The sequence below is a fragment of the Peromyscus eremicus genome, chromosome 20 (assembly GCF_949786415.1).
Source record: "Peromyscus eremicus chromosome 20, PerEre_H2_v1, whole genome shotgun sequence".
In the NCBI taxonomy this organism is placed as follows: Eukaryota; Metazoa; Chordata; class Mammalia; order Rodentia; family Cricetidae; genus Peromyscus; species Peromyscus eremicus.
Window position 1 is genome coordinate 61,688,254 of NC_081436.1, and position 14,395 is coordinate 61,702,648.

The following is a 14,395-nucleotide window of genomic DNA, read 5'->3' on the forward strand; positions in this document are numbered from 1 at the left end:
TTAACTGCTGAGCTCTAGCCTCGTCCTTTAATTTTGCCTCAGCCCCTTGCCTCACCCAGAGCTGAGGGCCTAGGCTTGTTAGGCAAGGGCTCTACCACTGGGCAAACTCCCCAGCCCCTTCACCAGACTCTTAACCATATGATCTAGTAATCACTTTCCTCGGCCTGTGTCCAAAGAAACTGAAAATATGTGGAAAACACTAAAAAGCCTGAACATTAACATTTACAGTGGTTTATTTATAATTGCAAAAACTTGGGAAGCAACCAAGAAGGAACCCAATGGGTAAACAATGAAGCGCTGCTCAGTGGCTAAGCGTGAGCTGTCTAGCGGGGGAAGGACCGTGGGGCAGCTTACGTGCACGCTTCTATGTGAAAAGGGTTAATTAGGAAAGGCTGTAAACTATGATACCAGTCACAGGGCCTTCCAGAAAAAGGCCGAGCCACACAGAGAGTGAAAAAAGATGAGGATGTCGGGGGAAGGAGACACGAGTGAGGGGAGCGTGGGGGGCTTGCAGGGCGGGAAACTGTTCTGCGTGATGTTGTAGTGACAGATACATGCCATTACTCAGTTGTCAGAACTGTAGAATATATGCCCTGAGTGAGGTCTAAAGTACACCGCTCATCAATTATAACACGTGTCACACTGACACACACTGTCAAAGTGGGGAGGACATTGTGGCCTCAGAGGTGGGACACACGTGAGAAATCTAGTTTCTACCCCAGTTTTGGTCAACACAAAATGGCTCTAAAAATAAGATTGTGACTTTTTTATAAAATGCTAGCCTTGATCCTATTGGCCTTGTTAGTACTCATTAATTTAGAAGCCCCTAACCTTATTTAAAAGAGCAATTTGTCATGCTCACATAACCAGCTAAATGGCATCCTTTAGAGTATCTGTTTCCATCTCTCGGTTCTGCTGAAGTGTGCGAGGGTGATGAGTGAGAATGGGATGGACATTTGCATGGGATAGACCATGCAGAGAAAATGCCAGGCCTGCGGTGCTTGGAGACAGAGGGTGAGGCCGGAGCAATGGGTTCTTAGGGTTTCTATTCCTTTCCAGAGTAAACACATGTGATGTAGCCAAAAAGAGGGTGGGTGGGAGTGTAAGAACATGCAGTCAGCCAGCCAAGGTCTGCTGAGTGCCACTGTGTGCCAGCCCCAAGTGTACGGGCGTCTCATCAGAGACTACGGTCTAAAGACTGTATTTTTAGACAGACTTCGTATGTAGACCAAGCTGGCCTTGAACTCGCTATGTAGCCAAGGATGACCTTGGACCCAGCTCCTACCTCCCGAGTGCTGGGGTCACAGGTGCCTCCCCCATCCTTGGCTGCGGTTCAGCTGCTTTGACCAGAGATGCTGGTAGACGGTTTTAGTTCTGTCTCTAGCTGCAGTGCCCACTGGCTGTGGCATCGTGAATGACTCCTTGTAAAACGGGGACTTGGATACAACTGTTACTGTTAGATGTGAGGACTGAATTAGGCCTATCAAATGCCTCACACACAGTCAATGTGCAGGAGAGTCACATGCCTTTTCGAGGGAGATTAGCGGAAGGTAAGGCTGTTGTTAGAGGTACGGTGTGCTCCCTTCCTTTACCTCTGCCATTGCTGCAGCTCAAGGCTTGACACAGAGAAACTAATTCATCTAGAAAGACGGCTCAGCAGTCACAGGCACTCGCTACCAAGCCTGCCGACCTATGTTTGATCCCTGTGGATCCGTGTTGTGGAAGAGCTGACTCACATGAGTTGTCCTCTCTGACCTCCACAAGCGTACTGTGCATACGTGCCTCCCCCCACACACATAAAAAATGAACAGATAGATAAATAAATGTCATAAGAAAGAAAAATTATGTTGAGGCTGCTGTGTCTTGAGGGTGAAAAGTCTTGTAGCTCTTGACAAGACTCTCCTCAGAGGCCTCTCGGCAGCTGCTGCTTCAAGGAGAAAGAAAGTATGCATGTGCACGTTGTGTGTGCACACATATGTGTTTGAGTATGTATGCATGCATGTGTGTAGTTGCATGTATGTGTGCATGTGTGTGGACATGTGTGCATACATATTTTGTAATTATTTTTATTGGCCAAATAATTATTTATAAGGAGAGACAATTAAGGAAGCAAAACTCACAAATAAATTCAAGACATTTAATGAGACCTATGACACATACAGCCTATACATACTGTACAACCCTGTATACACACACACACACACACACACACACACACACACACACCATACATGCACATGGACTGTACACACACACCATATGTACACACACTCTACACACACATGCACCATGTACACATAGTATACACATACATCATACATACATACACCATACATACATACATCATACATACATACACCCTATATACTTGTGCACCATGTACATACACCATACACACACACATACATACTACACACATCCTATATACACATATGGACCATGCACATACACCATATACACAGCCTAAACATACATGTACTATGCGTACACTACACACACATACCCTATACAAACATGCACCACACACAAACAGACCATACATACACCATATATACATACCACACACACATGCATCATGCACACACCATGCATACCCTACACATACATACATCATATACACACCCCTCATACATATATATACACACATATATACATGTGTTGTATATGTACACCATGTACACACACACATACATGTATTGTGTATGCACACCAAACACATACACACACGTTACACACACACACATCACACACACATACATGTATTGTGTATGCACACCAAACACATACACACACATTACACACACACACACATATATATGTATATATATATATATATATATATATATATACACACACACATGTATTGTGTATGCACACAGACATCACACACACACAGATTCAGCTCACTTGCAAGCAGGTGGCAATAAGCAGCTATTTATAAATCCCCGCTCTGGCATGAAGAAGCTCTTTCACCCAGCCGAGTGGCCCTCGACTCCTTCCTTCTCTCCTGCTCTGGGGGTGGAGGAGTACGCGCACCTGAGTCCAGAGAAAGGTTCTTAGTGACCAGCAGCAGCTGTAGACATGACCAGCTCGAGGGCACCAGCAGAGCAGGGCATGGGAGTTACCGCTGGGGGTGGGGGGCTGTGAGCGGAGGGCCTCAGTTCCTCTCAGGAGAGAACGGCTCCTTTGGTGAGGTGTCTGCTTTTGTGGAAGATAGAGAGGCGAGAATTGCGTATTTGGTGTCTTTGGTGAAACCTTAATGTTAGTTTGACTTTTATTTATCTATTACTGATTTATTTAGCATACATGTATATGTGTGCAACTGTTTGTGTGGAGGCCAGAGGGGAGTATCGGGTGATCATCTGTCACTCGGTGCCTTGAGCCTTTGAGACAAGATCTCTCCCTGATCCTGAAGCTTACATTTTTTTGGGTGGGCTGGCGTCCAGCTAGCCAGTAATCCTCACATCTCTGTGTGGATCTTGCACAATGGGAGTGCATTCAGCTCTTACATAGCTGGGATCTGAACTCAGGCCCTGGCGCAGTTCATCTATTTCTGATCCACTCATCCATCTCTCTAGACTCCAGTTTGATTATTTTGTCAAGAAATGAACAACAGATTCTCTGCATAGCCTAAAGCCTGATGCTGTTATTAATTAGCTAACAAATTATTACTATTTTTCCTTCGCTGGGAATCTTTGGTCAAAGTTCTGTCTCAGAACTAAGGAGTTTAAAAACTTTATTCCATCTGTTTTCTTCCCCAGGGAATCTCTGCTCATGATGATCCTTAGATGTCTCATGAATTCTAATCTATAAGCTGCTCCAATCTTCTCAGAGGCAGGCAGGAATAAATCTTAAGTAAATGTAAAAATAGTATCTTGTCCTCAAGTGGGCAGAGGCTTCAAACCATAAATATAATTGAATTCCAGTTCACCCCTTGAACCCAAACCTCATGTTTAAATCACAGAGACATTTGTTTTTGGAGCTGAAAGTATTCTCTGCTGTAGATTTTTCCTTTCTTCAGAGGCCAAATTGGGCACTAAGTAGAGATTTTTTAAAATGATAATTAAAAGACAATTTATTCTTAAGTCTCTTGGAAACAGATTGTTTCAAATCTACTGAAACCAGAAGAGCATGGGGGGGGCAGGGAAGGAGAAGAGAGGGGAGGAGGAGAGGAGAGGGGATGGGAGGAGGGGAGGGGAGAGGATGGGAGGAGGCAAGGGGAGGGGAGAGGAGAGGAGAGGAGAGGGGAGAGGAGAATGGTTAGTGCTGTGGCAACAGTATAACTCTGCTCTGCATTCTAGAGGCAGACTTGGGTTTGAATCTTAATTTTAGGCATATTGGTGATGGTGCCTCAGTTTATTCAACAGAAAGGCAAGCAGAGGGATAGTACTCACGAGCGAGGATTACTGTGAGGAGTAAACTCGGTGAATGATCTGTCCTTACGTCAGGGTTGACGACGTGTCCTGTGGTAAATGCTCTCCATCTGTACTAATGTTTCGTATCATGCATGGCTATACATGAAAATTAACATGAAACGAAACTGAAAATTCAGTCTTTCAGTACATTCATCACATTCCAAAGGAGCAGTCCCGTACATGGCCAGTGGCTACTGTGTGGGCAGGGACAATGCAGAGCCCCACCATCACTCCAGAAAACTCGGTGCAACCACCTTCTCTGGAGTTTACTCAATGGCATTATGAACACATGCACCCAGCCGTCTCTCAACTATTGTCTAATTAGTGCATTTAACACCAGATCAGACGTGACGGTGCTAACATTCAAATTACATGCTGTGAGATAAATTAAGATACATGTGTAACATAAAAAAGTGTGGCCAGAGAGATAGATTTCTGTGCCTTGCAGAGCAAGTTGGGCCTCACGCTGCTTTGGTATTGTTCTTATAGCTTGTGAGAGGGAGCCAGGATACACGTGGGAAGTGCACGTGACCAATGGCTCTGAGAGCAGCTTCCGCTGAGAAGTGGGGTCAAGTTCTGTGAAGGAAAGCCGCTTTCATCTCAGTAAAGGGACGAGTGTCTTCTTTCCTTCCCTCTTTTCTTTCTCTGTTTCTCTCTCCCCATCCATCCATCTGTCCATCCGTCCATCCGTCCATCTGTCCGTCCATCCATCTGTTGGTCCATCTGTCCACCCACCCACCTATCCATCCATCCATCCACCCATCTATCTATCTATCTATCTATCTATCTATCTATCTATCTATCTATCTATCTATCTATCAATCATCTATCTATCTATCATCTATCTATCTATCATCTATCTATCATCTATCTATCTATCTATCTATCTATCTATCTATCTATCTATCTATCACCTATCTATATCTTTCTTTCCCTAGAAGGATTGTCTAAGATCCACAAGGCTTTACTCCATACTATTCTCAGCTGACAAAGTGACGTTTATAGATACTTGGCATAGCATCAGAAGCCAACTCAACAATGAATTGTTATGCTATGGTTGGTAGACAATCAATTGTGACATTTAAAAATACACATTGTGAGATGAACTCAGACAAAAAGCAAAAACAATAACAGCATTGCTAATTTGAGCAACTGAAGTAATCTCGATCACATATGCTACTTATTTGGAGAATGGATTATATAACTTTAAAGTTCTGTGAACATTTAGTCTCTAGTCCAGTGCCTAACATGTCACAAGCTCTACAAACTTTAGTGAACTCCTAGAGATGGTTGGCATAAAATACAGCATTATCTTGAACACTGGGTGGCAACCTATTAGTGATCATGGAATCAGCTTGGTGGATCATGACCAACACTTCAAAGATGAAGTGGGGTGAAGTAGAATGGAAGATGGGCAGAGTATTTTGCAAGAATTAAAGAATGAAAAATAATATATTGTGAATTGTTTGCTATACAGACACATTCACATAGTGAGTTGCAGCAAATATTTTTTCACCATGGACTGTGATAAAAAATGTTTTTAAAAGCTAGTGATATAGGAGAAATTCAGTTATCAGTTGGGTAGTTGGGCCCTATATTGATGAGGAGGACAACAACTTGTGCGGTTACTGTAGACCAGTGTATTTATTTTTTATTTTCACACAAATCAAAATTTATCTGGAAAGTGTTATGTGTAATTCCACCATGAAACGAGGACTAGAATATGAGGGTTTTCTAACTTCATTTCATACACATCCGGTAAGGCAGGCCTGCAATAGAGCCAGTCTCGGCGTGAGTCCTGAAGGCCTCTGGGAGCTTCAGCACTGTTCTCAAGGCTGCACGGCGGGAGCATGTAGAGCTGAGGTTTGAACCGACTCTGCCTGCAGGGTCAATGGGCTAGAATTGCTGTATTATGCTTTAAGACCCCTTTGAACAAGCAGTTCTCAACCTTGTGATCACTGTGTTATGACCCTGTCACCTTCCTATAGCCAAGGGACGTGAAAGGGGATGAAACCCAGCCTGCTTCCCTTTGGTCATGGGCTGATCTCAAGGCAGCATCCATCACAGCAGAGAGCCCTGAGTTCAGAAACACAGAGAAGGGTGAATCCGATACAGAGCAGTGCTGACCTTTCGAGCCGTGGCTTTCTCTTCCGTTCTCCCCAATCCTTTTCTGTTGTTGTTGTAAAGCTGTTGTCTAGTTAAGGGACAGTGCCTTCACGTCACCTACAGTGTGCGGGTGCCGTTCTGAGCACTGTCTGAACTCTCACAGAGCTTTCCATTAGCTTCTGTTGGCCTCCCTACTTTACTAATGTTTAGCCTGAAGCCTACAAAGGACCAATCAGTAAATTGTCCAAGCCCACAGAGCTACACATGGCAACACTGGAATTCAACCCACATAGACCTGTCCCAGAGTGGTACACTGACCCTGGTAACAGAGTCCCCTAGATCTTAAAGGAGTCCTCACATTGTTCTGATTAATTCTTTGGTCATCTCTTTTCTTTGCTCTCCTCCCTCCCTCCCTCCCTCCCTCCCTCCCTCCCTCCCTCCCTTCCTCCCTCCCTCCCTCTCTGTTTTTCTCCTATTCCCCCTCTCCATTTGTCAGTGCTGGGGAATCGAACCCAGGGCCTTGCACACCTGCCCCCACTGAGCTATGCTCCTGTCTGTATCTGGGCATCCTCCTGGGTCCCTTGGGATTACTCACGGCAGGACTTTCCTTTTGAGCACATAGAAATGTCCACTCCACGGCAGTGCGGTCACATGCTCCCTGGCCAGCTCCTGTGGCACAAGCAGGCTTTTTTCTCAGAACACCTGCAGAAGCCACTGCGTCCCTCGAGCTAGAAGAGCGGTTTCCCAAATAGCGTCTTCCTGAGCTCACTTCTGTGTGTCCTCAGAGTCTCACTGAGAACCAAGGTTTTTATCTGTTCAGTTATAATAAATATCTATTTCTTCCAGCCTTTTCTAAGAATTAATTCATTCTTCAGTCCTTTCTTTTATCAGAATTAAATTTATTTTTCTTTAGTTATTTAAAAGTCAGTTTAAAATTATACATGTAGTGATTTCCCCCTAGCTTTGCCGTATCTTCTTATAAAGAGGCTATAAATGGCTGCAAGGGAAAGTCTGTTGAAATCCCAAGTGTAGGTGCTCAGAGAGTCCAGTAGCATTTTAATTTCAGTTCTTTGAGGCCAGCCAGAATCTGAACTGAAGGCTTGGATTATTTTTCTTCCCACTTAGACATATAACCAGAGTCCTGGAGCTCAGGGGCCATGAATGTCGTCTTCGGCATGGCCTTGTTTTAGGTAGGGGCAGGGAAGCAAAGAGGAATGAGCGGTGGTCGTCCCCACCCCTCCAGCGCCAGCCCGATCTAATGCACTGATATCGCTCTAAAAGCATTGTTCTCTGGAGACAGAGCAGCTGTTTGCTACCTCTGGATGGCTCGCCTGCATGCCTTGTGTTTCAGGTCATTCCTCAAGTCTTCATTCTCTGAGGGAGACTCTCCTCCCTCTGCCAAACTCCAGATCCACAGCCTCAAGTTGAAGGGTATTTTGTTCACATTCAGATTTTCAATCTGTGACAGGCAGTTAGTGCTTCATCAAGAACACAGACACGCGTTGCTGGGTTAGGGGACAAGAGAGCTGTCAACTGTGTAGGGGCATTCTCAGAAAGGTACAGAAAGAGATCCAAACAGCCGAGAGCAGAGGACTCCAAACCCCAAATCCGTGTGCTCTAAGAGTCTCCGTGGTTTAAACTTTATCGAAATATTATCCTAAAATGGGAGCAGCTGGAGGTTGGGGAGACAGCTCCGTGTTAAAGAATCTTTACTGCTCTTGCAGAGGACCCAGGTTTGGTTTTCAGAACCCACATCTGGCAGCTCACTGCCGCTTGTAACTCCAATTCCAGGGGATCTGACACCTCTCTGGCCTCCCTAGGCATCTGGCTGCACAATGCACATAAACTCATGTAGGCATACATACATAGATATAATAAATAAATAGATAGATGATAAGTGAATAAATAAATAAATATTGAAAAGCGGGAGTGGCTGAAGAACACATACGGGCCATGATGGGAAGTACTTTTAAATGAGCCCTACAGTGTGATTTAAGGACAAGATTGGAGAAAGTGTGTGTGACCAGCACAACTCCCTTGTGTGAGGCATAGTCACTTCAGGAAATGATTTATTTAGTTTTCTTGCAGTGTGAGTGTGGCTGGAGCACCCAAGGTTGGCTGGGTCTGTGTTCCTGTTCCCTTCTTGCACCTTGCCTAGCATCTTGTCCTCCACATGTAAGGATGGGGGGAGCCGGAGAGTCTGGTTTTGGTGTCACGGAGGTTGGGTGGCTTTGTACTCTCAGGGTCTTCCAGGTGGATTTCTAGGTGGTTCAGACTCCTGTCCATCATCTGTAACACACCCTCCTGTCCATCATCTGTAGCACACCCTCCTGTCCATCATCTGTAACACACCCTCCTGTCCATCATCTGTAACACATCCTCCTGTCCATCATCTGTAACACACCCTCCTGTCCATCATCATCTGTAACACACCCTCCTGTCCATCACCATCTGTAGCACACCTTCCTGTCCATCACCATCTGTAGCACACCCTCCTGTCCATCATCTGTAGCACACCCTCCTGTCCATCATCATCTGTAGCACACCCTCCTGTCCATCATCATCTGTAGCATACCCTCCTGTCAATCATCTGTAGCACACCCTCCTGTCCATCATCATCTGTAACACACCCTCCTGTCCATCATCATCTATAGCACACCCTCCTGTCCATCATCTGTAACACACCCTCCTGTCCATCATCATCTGTAGCACACCCTCCTGTCCATTATCTGTAACACACCCTCCTGTCTGTCATCATCTGTAACACACCCTCCTGTCCATCATCATCTGTAGCACACCCTCCTGTCCATCATCATCTGTAACACACCCTCCTGTCCATCATCATCTGTAGCACACCCTCCTGTCCATCATCATCTGTAGCATACCCTCCTGACCCTGGCTCATGCTTTCTTCTATCTTCACTAAGTCATTTGCTCCGAGGAATCTGCAAGTTGTCTCCTTCATTTATTGACACAGCATGCTTCTGGAAGATCCTGAGAGATAAGACCTAGCATGACTTGACGCAAGCTCTGTCTTGTATGTTGTCTCTGTCTTGACCACGAGAATCACTTAGGCATCCGTGATGATGAACATCCATGATGATGCAGGCTTAGGGGAGGCACCCTCTCCATCACTGTCCTGCTTAGATCATTGTGCTGGTCCTTTGGATCTCTAAGACACAGCAAGGGGAGTGTTCTGAACTCACAGGTCAATGAGGATGGCAATTTTCAGGAAGCAGTTCTTATTCTGATTTTATCTTTGAGCCCCTCATGCCTAAGCCAAGGGGTCTTCAATCCTTGTAACTTGGTCAAAGGTCATCACCACTAGTGGCTCTGGGCCTTACATGGACTCCTGATACTTCTGCATCTGGTGTTTTCCTTAGGTGTGTAGACATGCTCCTTCTTGGTTTCTGATTTCTACTCACGTTTAGTACCACATCTCTGTCTTTGCCTCTTCTGGCATCTTTTTGGACATCTTCCCAGTGAATTAAGGTAGACTCTAAAATAAACCAACATAGCTTTGTGTGACTGGGAGATCAGATAAAGTGCCTTTAGCAGCAGCTTTTCATTTCCTTTATCAAAAATGTGTTGTTGAGAGGATTGAGTCTGGGAAATAAGAAAAAGATAGAGAGGAGAGATTGACCATGGCTGTGCTTCTTCCCTTTACAGGTGAAAAATGGAGAAACTTGGCTGACCACCCAAAATTGTAATGATAAAATAAATAAATGAGATAACTGGGCATTCACATAGATCCTTATAAGTTTTTGTTTGTTTGTGTTTTGAGACAGTGTCTCACTGTGTGGCCCTGACTAACCTGGAACTCACTTTGTGGACCAGTCTTGCCTTGAACTCACAGAGATCCACTCCCCTGCCTCCCAATTGCTGGTCCATGCCCGGCTAGGATTTTACACTTGGTTATTGTGGTTGCCTGTGGGGCGTTTTACCCACCACCCCCACAGTTCCCCAGAGTTTTCTTGAGTGCGAGCAGCAGGAAATATTAGATAGAAGGAATTATTGCAGAGAATCTTTCGGAGATAAACAGATAGAAAATACAGGATAGCCTCGAGAGGGCCTGGAACCTATTCCAACGGCCCCCGACTGTCTCTGCCCCAGGGTTTTTATAGAGATGCTAAGGGGTGGAGCAAAAGACCTCCTCCTCCAGCATAGCCAAGTGCAGACCATCTCAGACACCTGCACTCAGGCCCGTGGTCTAATCATCCTCTATGAGGACCTGGTGGGTAAAGCCACGAGGAACCCAAGAACAGGCTCCCACAGTTGCCCCTAGCGATAAGAGCTGGTCTTTAAAAATTGAATTGAGACATTAGGAGACCAGGGATAACTAAGTTGGCCTTTGGCCGATGGTACTGTAATGGGACACAAAACAAATCTAGGCAAATAGACCCTTAGTCCCTAGACTCTCAGAGTCACAGTGTCAGGAAACAAGACATGCCGGTACAACCCAGCAGCCCTGACACGGGACTTCTCATCGGGTCTGGTAGTGTAACCTTTGCTCATAATATGTTATTTATTGGAATGTTTCTGTGTTAAAAGGAGGGCAGGTGGAAGCCCTTCTTTGCTGTGTAAGGCTGATAGCCCCGCAGGAGGCATTGATGGTGCTCTTGCTCCTCTGGCAATTGCTCAGGGCTGTTGGGCGAGTTGCTTCCGCTTGCTACAGTGACAAGTCCACCTGGAAGAAGCAATTGACGCACCTGACATCTAATCATGTGTCAGTTTATCTGTGCTCCAGACTGTGGTGCTAGTCACGTGACTGACCACAGCAGCAGGACCCACTTGTGTCTATATTCTCATCTCAAACCGGAAAACCGTTTGAACCAAGGTTTTGTCTGCGAGAAAGGGATCACAGTCCTGGAATGTACACCCAACTCATTCGCTCTGTCCTGTGTCCCTTGCTCCCCTCAGGACACCAACTGGAGGGCAGGGCTCCACTGTGCTAAGCTCCATGTTCCCTTTCTCTGGGATAAGGTACTACCACTGCTGTGGAACCTGTGAGGACTTTAGGCTACACCCCCTTTCACAGGACTAACGTGAAAGCTAGTGTGACTTTCCTAATGTATTTAGATAATGCCATTGATAAGAGTGACAGTAAATGCTTATCTGGTGCCTACTGTGGCGAGGCTTTATGTAAAAACACTGAATTCTCTCTACCTTCTGGGGTGTTTTTCATTCCCATATGATGTGAAGGAATCTGAGGCAGAGGTTGACAGGTTGCACTGGGCCCATCTGGGGGGCAAGAAAAGAGCCAAATTAGGCTGCCCAGCATCGGAACCAGCCCTTTATCACTTCTTCCTGGGCTCCATTACAGTGATTTAAAATCCAAATAAAAATGTGTCTAAAACTAGCTTCTGACTCTCAGGAAAGTACAATTTTTCACTCTTCTGTAGGTCTTTCCAGGGTTAATGCTCTGGATGAATATCTTCCTTCCCAAGTTGTGGTATTTCCTTCTGAAGACAGAGTGAGATAACATCAACAACATGTAACAATGACCATTGCGTTCCTTTTCTGTTTGTTGAGACAAGATCTCACTCTGAAACCCAGGCTGCCCTCAAAATCACTATCCTCCTGTCTCAGCCTCCCGGGAGCTGTATTACAGAGGTGAACTACTATACCTGCCTTGTATCGGTTTATCTTGCTGTATAATAGATTATTGCAACTCACAGTTTGAGTTTGTGAAGCACAAACTGATGACCTCATAGTCCACAAGGACTTGCATGGGTTAGCTAGGCGACCCAGCTCCTCTATCAGGGTTTCAACAGCTGAAGGCATGGTGGCAACTTTGCTGTGATTCTCACGGGAGTCTCAAGACCCTCTGGGCTGTTTGGGGCTGGTTGGCAGTTCCATGGCTTCAAGTTGGAGTGCTGAGCTTCCTGTTCTGTGCTGGTTGTAGGTAGGGTCCCCTCGTTATCCACAGGCACCCATGGCAGTTTATAGCATGGATGTTTGCTTTCTTCCTGGCCAGCAGGGAGTGTGTTTCTCTGACTTGTAATTCTTCTCTTGGTCAGCTGGGATGGGATGATTGTCCCATGGCCACTAGTCATATGCTGAGAACTTGGTGAGGCCGTCCCAACATTTTCACAGCCACCACCCACTTTTAAGGACGTCCTAGACAGTGTACAGATCTTGGACGCCATCTTGGAATTCTACCTCCTTGAGCTGATGTTCCTGGGGAGACTCTGCCAATTGCTAAATGAGTTGTGAGAAATTTGTGGAGAAATTTGTGATTAGCCAATTCAGCTACACCATCAAGACATGTCCAGGTGCTACTCTGGATGGATCTATGGGATCAGGAGTCTTTCAACTCAAGGCATCCAAGCCTTGTTGCCATGGGAGACAATCAAGACCACTAAATACCAGGTAGTGAAATTGCTGAGCTAGTTCATAAGTGTGGTCCTCATGACAGAGTGTCTTTATAGACTGTGAGCTCTGGGCGGAGCCTTGGGTGATGTCTCATCTTGAGCAGACATTGTTTTTTTTTTGAAATGATATAGTTAGTATGTCTGTCTTGCTGACCCTTGGCAATTGTTTTCTTTCTTTCGGTACAGGCAGAACCTGTGGGAAGGAAGGCACTGCTTTAATTTCTGTCACGACTTATTTCTGTTTTTGTTCTTCTGGAAGCGATTTAAATATGAAAGTTGATCCAGTTGGCAATTACCATGGAAGAACTTCAGGGTCAATTTGGAACAGTAAGGCAAAGGCCACTAGGAAATCCCTGTGAGTCACATGGCCTTCATCCCTCTAATAAGCCACACCATCCTTACCAAGGAGGGATTTTTGTCTGTGAGGTTTAAATTGTCTGCAAACTCTAAATTCAGATGACCTAGGGGTGAGGTGGGGAAATACAGGTGCCTTATTTAGACATGCATAGTGCACATTGAAATCGTAGGCATTGAAACAATAAAAATCTTTATTGATATGAGAGGTTTTTATTTGTAAAGTGCTACGAGTTCCAGTCAGGATTATGTTCTCTTTCTTTTCAGAAGGAAGACAGCTCTTTGTCCCTCTAAAAGAGGAGGAACACTGAGGTGAAGCTCTTCAGTTTGTCCTCAAACGGCCATACTGAGAATTCTCATCTTCTACGTCCTAGGGCTGAAGACAGTGACTAGTCCAGAACACTTAGGGCAGTTGCAAGAGCGTTCTTGCATTTGTTATGATAAATTTGTTGTGATAAGTGTAATATATGCCAATTGTAAAAAGTAAAATTGGCAAAATAGAAGAAGTGAAACAAAAGTCCCTAATTCCTGTACTGAATAACAACTATCAGTATTTTGACAGACCCAAAAATGATATGTTTTATACACACACACACACACACACACACACACACACACACACACACATATTTACTTGCCTGTGTCATGCTAAATATATTCAACATCTTTGAACTTTAATTTGGTAACTTTATTTAAAAATATTATACAGTTATGTTTTGAAGATTTAAAATGTTTTAATTACTATCTACGTGTATGCGTGCATGCTTGTGTGGGGGCGGGCAGTTGTCAACGTCTGATGTCCTTCTCTGTTGCTTCCTGTCTTATTTTCTCAGTATTTCCCACTGAACCTGGAGCTCTCCAGTTCTGCTCGCCTGGCTAGCTATCAAGCCTGGGGACCCACTTGTCTCCAGACACCCCAGCACTGGGGTTAGACTCATGCCTCACCCAGCTCCCATGTGTGTGCTGGGGATCTGAACTCAGATCCTCATGCTAGTGAGTTTTATACACCGAGCCACCTCCGCAACGCCCTGGAGACTTTAACATGTGACCAAATATCCTTCTATACCTAACATAACGCTGGTGAAGAGTGGGCCCTGGCCAGTCAGAACGCTTGAGCCTGAATGAATCCCGGCTCACTGGTGTTTTC